The following is a 12,995-nucleotide window of genomic DNA, read 5'->3' on the forward strand; positions in this document are numbered from 1 at the left end:
AAGGGTCAAAAATATGGAAGGTTCAGTGTGGTAAAAGCAGAGGGAGAGGAAAACCCTATGGAGTTACTGTCAGAGCAAGAGAGTTTCAATTTAAAATTCTGGATATGAAGCCTTATGGATGATGCTGACAATCAGCTTGTATATATATATATGGGAGGAAGTAGTTGAAATATAGTGAATGTGAACAAATGAAAGTTTTAAGACTTTAAAAATATGGATAATAGTCCTCTGCTTGAATATTTTAGTCATTCAGATTATTTCAGTACTGGAGGCCAAGCAGAGGTGGAAGAAAAAAATCACAAGAAAACAGAAACCAGAACAGATGTTGTGGGAATAGTCAAACTGCATGATCTTAAAGGGCAGAAGACATTTTTATATGTGGTTAGATACATCATAATGTGGAAGGAGCAATGAGATGGGAGAAGAGTGCTTTTCCCATCTCAGATAATCTCGGATTCTAAAATATGAAAAAAACAAGAGAAAATAAAATATAGTCCTTTAAAAAAGCTGCTGAAAAGATGATACTTGTGGTTTCAATCTGAATTTAAGCAAGACCAAGATATGTAATTATTCAGAAAAAATTATGATAATGTAAGGGAGTTTTCTTTGTTTTAATCTATGGAATAGGATTCTAAAAGAAAAATGAGTTTGGAAGAGTGGATATCACCAAAGGATTGCCTTAAGCTGCATGAGGTAGATAATAGATGAAAGTGGCTTAAGGACATAATAGATTTTTTTTTTTTTAATATAAAAAGAAGGTCAGAGCTAAGAAGTCCTGGGATAATTCGTTGACTTTGTGATATCACCATTTTCGCAGGCTTCTTCTATCTCCCTGCTCCACTATCCATAGTGAGTGCTGTAAATCTCTTGATCATGTGTCTCACGTTGACATTCAGCCTCATATTATAGGTTACTAATAGTAGACTAATAAGAAAACAACAAGAATAAGTTGGTGCCTATATCAGAATATAAAACACGGCCAAATATTCCAACATACTTCCACTGATACCTGAGAAAATTTAGCAGTGTCAAAGTAGGCTGGAAAATGTAGGTTTATTTTATTATTTAAAAAAAATTTTCTAACAATACCCATTTCCATCCTAATGAAATCAGGGATGCCTATGCTAACTCCATCTTACTTGAATATCTATATTCCACTTTAGGATTTTTCCAATCAAATTTAAATATTTTATTACTGAGACTGATAATACTTAGTCTCCCACCACCATTTTCAAGAACAGAAGAATAGAACAGGATTGGCATGAAAGTACAGAGAGGACAGAAGAGAGAGAGAGAATGGAGAAGACATGACCCCTCATTTCAGCCATTGCCTCAGTATGTAAAATAATTTAAGGTCTGGTAGTAAAAATTACAAGTGTTTTCTTAAAAATAGTCATGGTGTTCTTACTTTGAATTGATTACAGTCCAGAGGGATTTAATGTGTCAGAATGGATGCTTTTGAGGGTGGGGATTGGAGACAGAGAATTATCAGCTTCAGTAATGGAATATTTAAATTTGATGGGAAAGAACCGGAAATGAAAATGTAGATAACTAAGTAAGATGGAGTTAAGTGTAAGCATCTTATCTCCCCATTCCCACACCCGCATTACCTACTCAAAATCATGGCATAATCATGACAAATTAGCAAAAGACTGCACTATGCTTAGATAAGATAAAAACATTTAATAATATGGGGAAAAGTTCATAATATATTGTTAAACAGTAAAAGACTATTATAAAACTTGTGTGTACATTATGATTATTATTCTTTCTTCTGTCCCTCATAATTAAAGAATAAATACCCAACTATTGAAAATATTTATACTTGGGTGGGGATAAATTTTATTTTCTTCATATCTTTCTGTTCTTGTGATATTAAATAAGTGTATGAATGAAAAAAATTGTAATTAAAAAAATTCAGCATATGTATTTTTAATAATAGTATATACTACTTGAGTTTTGCTAATTGACACTTTCTGAAAGGAATTTTCCCCTTCAATGACCCATGTCATACACATCCTTTCCTATATTTCTGAGAATATATCATATGACTGTTCCATATATTGCACATTTTCAACCACGATCTAATGAGGCCCTTTATTTGGGGTCAAAGAATGGTAAGCTTTGAGACTGTCTCAGGGAAACTGATAGCTCCATTCTTGCTCATTAGGAACTTAGAGTGATTACTTGCATTTTAAAGAAACTAAATGTCTTTGAATATTTTGTAAGACAAGCCACATAATATTCTATTTTGAATGTTCTTTGGTTGTTGATACTGCATAATGTGATGCAGCCTGACATTACAGAGATCAGCTTCTTTTTTGTTTGAGTCTGCTCTTAAAATGTTTTATAGCAAATCATTATGCAACATGAGCATTTATTTTTGTATTACAGTAACAATATATTTGTAAATCACTGAAATACTGAATTATATTTGCATTTCTTTCCTTTGGTAAAACAATAGCTATATATTTTTTATTTTTATAATTTATATACAGCTTTATTCATGCACACACTAAAAACGACAGCAACAACACCTACAAAAAAATAAAAGAGCCTCAACTTTTTGTAATAACACAGCTACTGTAAACACCCTGAGGAAAAGATGTGATAATTAAATGCTTTTGTGTATACAATGAAGATTCTACTGAGAGAGACTCAAGTGTTTGTTTTAGAATTTCCATTAATTTTTAGGCTCTACTGAAATCTGGGTGGCATCCAGAGGAAAAATACTTATTTAGTCCTTGAATTTATTCAATATCAAGCTACTGAGTGCCTACTATGTGTTATGCCCAGATATAAGCTCTGGGAATACAAAACTAAATAATAAATAATTGTGTTCATGAAAATTTCATTTTTTTTTCCTTTACCTTTATTTTTCTATTAACTAGAGTTTATATTTAGGCCAGATTTAGGTTACCAACAGTGGAAGGTACAGAGATAGCACATATACTCCCTGCCCCCACACATATATAACTTCCCCCATTTGTTACAATTGATAAACCTACATTGACACATCATATCACCCAAAGTCTATGTTTACATTAAGGTTGACTCTTAGTGTTGTTGTTCTATTCATTCTATTGGTTTGAACAAATTCTATCCGTTTATAATGATGTGTATCCACCATTATAAATCATAAAAAGTAGTTTCACTGCCCTAAAAGTCCTCTATGCTCTGCCTATTTACCTTTCCCTCTCTCCCATCCCTGGCAACTACTGATAATTTTTTGTTATTGTATCCATAGTTCTGCCTTTTCCAGAATGTAATAGGGTTGAAATCATACAGTATATTAAGAATTTTTTGCACTTGGTAGTATGCATTTAAGTTTCCTTAATGTCTTTTGTCTTGCTAGCTCACTTCTTTTAGTGCTGAGTAATATTCCATCATTTGGATGTACTACAGATTATTTATCCATTCACCTACTAAAGGACATCTTGGTTGCTTCCAAGTTTGGGCAATTATGAATAAAGCTGCTACAAACATATGTGTGCAGGTTTTTATATGGACATAAGTTTTCAAATCCTTTGGATAGATATCAAAGAACAAGATTGTTGGAGGTATGGTAAGACTATGTTTAGTTTTGTAAGAAACTGCCAAGCCACCTTTCAAAGTGGCTTGTACTGTCTGGTTTTGGTAGTAAGGTAATGATGGCTTCATAGAATGAATCAGCAAGTATTCCTTCTGTTTCTCTCTTATGAAAGAGATTGTAGGTAATTGATCTAATTTCTTGCTTGAAATATTTAGTAGAATTTACCAGTGAACCCTTCTTTATCCCTGATAACTTCCCTTGTATTGAAGTCTGCTCTGGCTGAAATTAATATAGCTACTACTGCTTTTTGATTAGTGTTAGCATGCTTTATATTTGCCCATTTGTTTACTTTTTTAGAAAACCAATAAGGGTTTTATTTTAATCCTGTAAGTAGCAGCCCAGAGGGAGGTTACCCAGGGACTGTATGGTAGCTTTAAGTGGTCATTAGGAGCCCAGGTTCTTTTTTTTAAAAATTTTATTGTAGTATAGTTGATGCACAGTGTCATGTTAGTTTCAGGTGTACAGCAAAGTGAAACTGTCATACATATAGATATGTCCACTTTTTTAGATTATTGTCTCATATAGGCTATTACAGAGTATTGAGTTCTCTGTGCTGTACAGTTCTCTGTGCTTACTAATTATCTATTTTACATATAGTAGTGTGTATATATCCCAATGTAAGCATGTACCCCCTGTAAGCACAAGTTTGATTTCTACATCTGTGACTACTTATGTTTTGTTAATAAGCTCATTTGTACCCTTTTTAAAGATCCCACATATTAGCAATATCATATGATATTTGTCTTTCTCTGTCTGACTTACTTCACTCAGTATGACAATCTCTAGGTCCATCCACGTTTCTGCAGATGGCATTATTTTGTTCTTTTTAATGTCTGACTAATATTCCACTGTATATATGTACACCATCTTCTTTATCCATTCCTCTGTTGATGGACGTTTAGGTTCGTTCTGTGTCTTGGCTATTGTAAATAGTGCTGCAATGATCATTGGGGTGCATGTATCTTTTTGAATTATGGTTTCCTCTGGATAACTCAGGAGTGGATTGCAGAATCATCTGGTAGCTCTATTTTCAGTTTTTTAAGGAACCTCCGTACTGTTCTCCATAGTGGCTGTACAAGTTTGCATTACCATCAAAAGTACAGGAGGGTTCCCTTTTCTCCACATCCTCTCCAGCATTTATTGTTTGTAGATTTTTTGGTGATGGCTATTCTGACCAGTGTGAGGTAATACATCATTGTAGTTGTGATTTGCATTTATCTAATAATTAGTTATGTCGAGCATCTTTTCATGTGCTTATAGCCATCTTTATGTCTTCTTTGGAGAAATGTCTATTTAGATTTTCTGCCCATTTTTTGATGGGTTTTTTTTTTTTTTTTAATATTGAGCTGCATGAACTGTTTGTATATTTTGGAGATTAATCCTTTGTTGATTGCTTCATTTGCAAATATTTTCTTCCATTCTGAGAATTGTCTTTATGTTCTTATTATCATTTCCTTTGCTGTGCAAAAGATTTTAAGTTTATTTAGGTGCCATTTGTTTATTTTTGTTTTTATTTTCATTACTCTAGGAGGTAGATCAAAAAAGATCTTACTGCAGTATATGTCAAAGAGTGTTCTGCCTGTGGTTTCCTCTAAGAATTTTATAGTATCTGGTCTTAAATTTAGGTCTTTAATCCATTTTGTGTTTATTTTTGTGTATGGTGTTAAGGAGTGTTCTAATTTCACTCTTTTACATGTAGCTGTCCAGTTTTCCCAGCACCACTTATTGAAGAGACATTTATCCATTTTATATTCTTTTTTCCTCTGTCATATATTAGGTGATCAAAGGTGTGTGGGTTTATCTCTGGACTTTCTATCCTGTTCCATTGAGGTATATTTCTGTTTTATTGCCAGTACCATACTGTTTTGATGACTGTAGCTTTGTAGTATAGTCTGAAGTCAGGGAGCCTGATTCCTCCAGCTCCATTTTTCTTTCTCAAGATTGCTTTGGCTATTCAGGGTCTTTTGTGTTTCCATACAGATTCTAAATTTTTTTTCTCATTCTGTGAAAAATACCAGTGGTAATTTGATAGGGATTTCATTGAATCTGTAGATTGCCTTGGGTAATATAGTCATTTTCACAATACTGATTCTTCCAATCCAAGTACATGGTATATGTCTCTATCTGTTTGTGTCATCTTTGATTTCTTTTCTCAGTATCTTATACTTTTCTGAGTACAGGTCTTTTGCCTCCTTAGGTAGGTTTATTCCTAGATATTTTATTCTTTTTAATTGGATAGTAAATGGGGTTGTTTACTTGATTTCTCTTTCTGATCTTCTGTTGTTAGTGTATAGGAATGCAAGAGGTTTCTGTGTGTTAATTTTGTATTCTGCAACTTTACCAAATTCATTGATGAGCTCTAGTAGTCAAGGATGTCTACTCTCACCATTACTATTCTATGTAGTTTTGGAAATCCTAGCCATGGCAATCAGAGAAGAAAAAGAAATAAAAAGAATCCAAATTGGAAAAGAAGTAAAACTGTCACTGTTTGTAAATGACATGATACTATACATGGAAAGTCCTAAAGATGCTACCAGAATACAATTCATTTACTGTTAATCTAGATTTGTCTTTATATTTAAAATGGATTTCTTGTACACAACATACAGTTGGGTCCTTTTTTTTTTTTTAGCAACTCTGACACTTTTTGATTTTTTATTTATTTATTTTTGTCTGCATTGGGTCTTCATTGCTGTGTGCAGGCGAGTGGGGGCTACTCTTCGTTGCAGTGCACGGGCTTCTCATTTCAGTGGCTTCTCTTGTTGCAGAACATGGGCTCTAGGTGTGCAGGCTTCAGTATTTGTGGCACATGGGCTCAGTAGTTGTGGCTTGCAGGCTCTAGAGTGCAGGCTCAGTAATTGTGACACACTGGCTTAGTTGCTCTACGTCATGTGGGATCTTCCCAGACCAGGGCTCAAACCTGTGTCCCCTGCATTGGCAGGCAGATTCTTAACCACTGTGTCACCAGGGAAGTCCCACTCTTTGCTTTTTAATTGAATACTTAGATCAATGACATTCAAAGTTATTACTGATATAATTGGATTAGTATCTATCATACTATATGTTTTCTATTTGTTGTTCTTACTGTTTACTCCTATTTTTAGTTTTATTGTTTGCTCTACTTTGTTCCACCTTTATTTGTTTTAATTGAGCATTCCATATGCTTCCATTTTCTCTCCTCTCTTTACACATCAGTTGTAATTTCTTTTAAACTTGTTTTGTGGTTTTCATGTACATTTACAGAGTATGCATTATATACTGAAATATACATTAGCCACTACTGTAAGTTGTGATGGTTAACTGTATGCATTAACTTGATAAGCTAAGGGATGCTCAGATAGCTGGTAAAGCATCATTTCTGGATGTGTCAGTGAGATTGCTTCTTGAGATTAGCATTTGAATCAGTAGGCTAAGTAGAGAAGATCCACTCTCACCAATGTGGATGGGTATCTTCTAATTGGTTGAGGACCTGAATAGAAGAAAAATATTGAAGGAAGGGCAAATACATGCTGTCTCTTCTTGAACTGGGATGTTCATCTTCTCCCTGCCTTGATTTGAGAGCTCCTGGTTCTTGGGCCCTCAGACTTGGAATTTACATCAGCAACCCCTCTTTCTGAGGCCCTCAACCTTGGACTAGGAGTTACACCAGTTTGACTCCCCTGGATCTCAGGCTTTCAGACTTGGACCAAATTATAAATCTGGCTTTCCTGGTTATCTAGATTGCAGACAAAAAATCATGGAACTTCTCACCTTCCATAATATACGAGCCAATTCCTTTAATAAATCTCCACTTATATCTATCTATCATCTATCTATCTATCTATCTATCTATCTATCTATCTATCTATCATCATCTATCTACCTATCTATCTATCATCTCTATATCCATCCATCTACCTATCATATCCTTTGGGTTCTGGTTCCTTAATAGAGAACTCTACCTTCAAATATCACTATACCACTGAACAGGTGGTGCAAGTACCTTATAATGACAAAATAATTCTAATTCCTCCCTCCTACCTCTTGTATCATGGCTGTCATTCATTTTATTTATATGTAAGTTTATATGCATTATATTATATAAGAATACATAATCATGTACGTTGTTGTTGTCATTATTTTGAACAAACTATTATCAGTTTGCTCAGTTAAGAATAAAAAAATTAAAGTTTTTATTTTATCTTTATGTATTTTTCTCCAATGCTGTTTCTTCCTTTATGGAGATCTGCGTTTCTGACTTGTATCATTCTCCTTCTCTCTAAAGAACTTCCTTTAACTTTTTTTTATAAGGCAGGTATACAGACAACAAACCCCATCAATTTTTGTTAGTTGAGAAAGTATTTTCCCTTCACTTTTGAAAGATAATTTTTCAAAATACAGAATTTATTCCCTTCTCAGGGTTTCCCTGGTGGCACAGTGGTTAAGAATCCACTGCCAATGCAGGGGACACGGGTTCAAGCCCTGGTCCCTGAAGATCCCACATGCCATAGAGCAACTAAGCCCATGCACCACAACTACTGAGACTGCGCTCTAGAGCCCATGAGCCACAACTTCTGACCCCACACCCCACAACTACTGAAGCCCGTGTGCCTAGAGTCCATGCTCCACAACAAGAGAAACCACCACAGTGAGAAGCCCATGCACCGCAACGAAGAGTAGCCCCTGCTCTCTGCAACTAGAGAAAAAGCCCATGCACAACAACAAAGACCCAATGCAGCCAAAAATAAAATAAGTAAATTAAATAAATTTAAAAAAAAAGAATTTACTCTCTTCTTGCTTGCATAATTTCTGCCGAAAAGTCAAACATAATTCTTATCTTTTCTCCTCTGTAAGTAAGGTGTTTTTCTTCCACTGGCTTCTTTAAATATTTTTCTTTATCTTTGATTTTTCCTTTTTTTTGAAAACAGTATGCCTAGGTGTAGTCTTTGACAACTTTTCCTGCTTGACATTTTCTGAGCTTCCTAGATCTGTCAGTTGTTGTCTGATAAATTTGGGGAAATTCTCAGTCTTTATATTTCAAATATTTCTTCTGCTCCCTTATTTTTTCATCCCCTTCTGGTATTCCCATTATGTGTATGTTACACATTATTTAGTTGTCCCTCATTTCTTGGTCATTCTGTTTTTAAGTCTCTTTTTCTTTGCCTTTTAGTTTTGGAAGTTTCTATTGTGATATCCTCAAGTTCAGTAATTCTTTCCTCAGCCATGTCTAGTGTACTAATAAGCCCATTGAAGTCATTCTTTATTTTGTATTTATCTTTAACATTTCTTTTTGGTTCTTTCTTGGGGTTCCTTCTCTCTGCTCACAATGACTATCTGTTCTTGAACACTTTCTGATTTATGCTTTAGGGCTTTTAATGTATTTATGTAGTCATGGTCGTCTTAAATTTCTTGTTTGAAAATTCCAACATCCCTGATATATCTGAATTTGGTTTTGATGCTTGCTTTGTCTCTTTAAACAATGTTTTGTTTGTTTGTTTGTTTTCAATATGTCTTGTATTTTTTTTTTTTTTTTGTAGCCAGACAAGTTATATTGGGTAAAAGGAGTATTATCCCCACATACTTGAAGCCACACAGTTCATCCTGTGACTGCAAATCTGCTATTGCCTTCCTGGAAAACCCATCTGTTTTAGTCTGTGTGAGATGGGAAGGTAACAGAAAGTTTTGCATTAAAGACTAAGGTAATTTGATTTAAGTTTTTAAAGTAAATATTATTCTAGTAATTGTGCTGAACATAGACTGTAAAGGGACAGATGGGAAAATTAAAAAAAAGATTTGGGAGCTAATCCAACAATTCATGCTTCTCTGTGTTGTTTATCATGGTGTTGGTAGTTAGGTGGTGATTTTAGGTTTTAGAATTTGGATATATTCTTATGATATGGGTTAACAGTGTTTGCTTATGTTTTGGATTTACAGTATGAGAGAAATCAATCATAACACAAAGTTCTTGACCAAGATGAAACAGACATTTATTGTATTTATGAAAGCAAGTGTCTGAACTGGACAGAATCCAAAGTATGGACTAATGATGGGTTAAACTTCAATTGTGAACAGATCACACATAATCCACGTGGTGTTTACAAAAATAAAGTAGTAACACAATTGCATCAAAAGTAGCACTCAGAGGGAGGAACCACCACTGGCTAAAGAATAATCCAAATGTTTTTTTTTTCAGCATTTTTGATAGAGAATGATTTCTTAGAATTTCAATACTGTCCTGCAATGAAATTTCTTTTTCTATATGTATCCTCAAGGAGACAAAGATAAAACAGCTACTAGGGAATTATAGGCAGCAAATAAAATGAAAAAAAAAATGCTCAAAGCAGCTTTAGCCAGAAAAAAAATAATAAAGTTATAGTAATACACAACAAAAATAGCAAAAACCAAAGACTTAGCTGACCCACAAAATGGCCGTGATCATCAGGCACATGTTTGAATGATTTTCTATGGGAGAAGTTACATCTGGAAGAAGCGGAAGGAACCATATGACTACTAAATATTTGTCACTTCAAATTTTTCTTTGCTCTGAGGTCAGAAATATATGTTAGTTGTGGTTTAATAAAGTTGATGGGAGAAGATTGGAACAGAAGTCATTATTCTGAGAGCAAGCCATAGTCAATTAATCCATAACATTTTACACATTTATATATGTATTTGTAAAGTGTTTAATATTGTTTATGCATAAGCATCTATAATTTAATTTATTAGAGAATAATTATGTAAGTTGACTTAAACAGTGCCTAAATTAGAGATTTTGCGAGTATTTGTTTGTATTGTCAAAGAATACTCTCTGCATTCTTACATAATTTCCTTACGTACCATCATATTTACTTACTTTATTCTCTTTCTTTTAGCACATTAGGTTTTTGGTCTGTTTTGTTTGATTAAAAGGGAGCTGAGTAACAAGTCATTCTTTACTTCTTTGGTCATATAGCCATTCTGTCTGCCCTTTTAAAAACTAAATATTGTTAACTTTAATAAAGTTTTACAAATTAAAACTTAATCAATACATTGAGAATGTATTTTAGGGGAAACGCCCCTCCCACCAGCAGGCTGGCACAATCCCCAGGACTGCCCAGGCAGCACAGATAGCCAAGCCAGGACCCAGGCTCACCTTCCAGTGGGCTGGCAGCCACCACACAAGGCAGGATGAGACAGCCAACCAGGCCAGGGGCCAGCCTCACCTACCAGTCTGCACATAGTAGTTGGCCCTGCCACAACTGAAGGGTTCACATAGGTGGCAGCCTTAGTGCATATAGCTCTGGTGACTAGAGGGGAATGTATTTCTGGGGCCCATAGGACACCTGCTTTATAGGGCCACTTCTCTAAGATTAGGAAACATGAATGACCTACCTAATACATAAAAATAAGCACAGATAATTAGGCAAGACAAGGTGACAGAGGAGTATGCTCCAAATGAAGGAAGTAGATAAAACCCCAGAAGAAGAAATAAGCCAAGTGGAGACATGCAATCTACCCAATAAATAGCTCAAGGTAATGATCATAAAGATGCTCAATGACCTTAGGAGAAGAATGGACAAACACAGTGAGAAGATTAAGAAAGAATTAGAAAATATAAGGAAAACCAAGCTGAACTGAAGAATACAACAACTGAGATAAAAAATACACTAGAAAGAACCAATGGTAGAGTAGATGACACAGGGGAACAGATTAGTGAACTGGAAATCAGGGTAGTGAGAGTGACCCAAACTCAACAAACAAAAAACAACAACAACAGAAAAAAAACCTTAAAGTTAGTTTAAGAGCTCTCTGGAACAAAATCAAGTGTACTAACATTCATATCTTAAGGGTCCCAGAAGAAGAAGAATCAGAGAATTTATTTGAATAAATAATAACTGAAAATTTCCATAACTTAGGAAGAAAAGGAGACGTTCAGGTCCAGGAAGCACAGAGAGTCCCCAAAAGATGAATGCAAAGAGGCTTACACCAATTCAAATATTAAAGATAAGAAAGAATCTTAAAAGCAGCAAGGGAAAAACAATTAGTTACATACAATGGAACTTAAATAAGGATATATGCTGACTTTTCAGCAGAAACTTTCCAAGCCAGAAGGCAGTGGCATAATATATTCAAAATAACAAAAGAGAAGAAACCTACAACCAAGAATATTCTACCCAGGAAGCCTATAATTCAGATTTCAAGGAGAGATTAAAAAATTTTACAGATAAACAAAAGTTAAAAGAGTTCTGCACAAATAAACCAGTTTAACAAGAAACATTAACAGATTTCTCTAAGCAGAAAAAAAAGAACTACATCTAAAATTATAAACATTATGAAAGGAAACCTTTAATTTGTAAAGGAAAACATATAGTAAAGGTAGTAGAAAAACCCAGTATGGAGGTTAAAACACAAAAGTAGAAAATTATTTTTATCCACAATCAGTAGCTAAGGGATAGACAACAGATGTAAAATACGACATTGAAAACATTAAACGGTGGGGGGGAGTAAAACCTAGGTTTGTTAGAATGCATTCAACTTAAGAGATCATCAGCTTAAAATAATCACATATACGTATATATAGGTTGTTATATATAAACCTCAGGGTAACCACAAATGAAAAATCTATAACAGATAAGAGTGAAAAAAGAAAAAGTTTTCCAAAACAAAAGATATGAAAATCAAATCACAAGGGAAGAGAGCACTACAGGAAGAAAGGTATTAAAAAGAAATACAAAAACAACTAGAAAACCATTAACCAGATGGCAATAAGTATATACCTATCAACAATTATTTTAAAAGTAAATGGATTAAATGATACAATCAAAACACACAGAGGGGCTGAATAGAACAATAACAAGACCCATCTATATGCTGCCTACAGTATGCTCAGTTCATATCTAAGACACACGGAGACTGAAATTGAGGGAATAGAAAAAGGTATTACATGCAAATGGACAGGGAAAAACTGGGGTAATAATGATTATATCAGAAAAAATGACTTTAAAACAAAGACTGTAATAAGAGACAAAGAAGGACATTAGATAATGACTAAGGGATCAATCCAACAAGAAGATATAACAATTGTAAAAATATATGCTCCCAACATAAGAATACCTAAATACATAAAGTGAATATTAACGTACATAAAGGGAGAAATTGACAGTAATACAATAATAGGAGACTTTAAAATCCCACTTACATAAACGGACAGATCATCCAGACAGAAAATCAGTAAAGACTCGCTGGACTTAAATAAAACTCTAGATCAGATAGACATAAAATATATATAATATATATGGAATATATATGGAATTATATAATATAAAATACATATATATTATATGTATTATATGTGTATACATATATTATATGTATATTAGATATATATATATACATATATTATAAATATATACATGTAAGTATATATAATACATAAATTATATAT

This window comes from Balaenoptera borealis, assembly GCF_965194805.1.
Source record: "Balaenoptera borealis genome assembly, chromosome: 18".
NCBI lineage: Eukaryota > Metazoa > Chordata > Mammalia > Artiodactyla > Balaenopteridae > Balaenoptera > Balaenoptera borealis.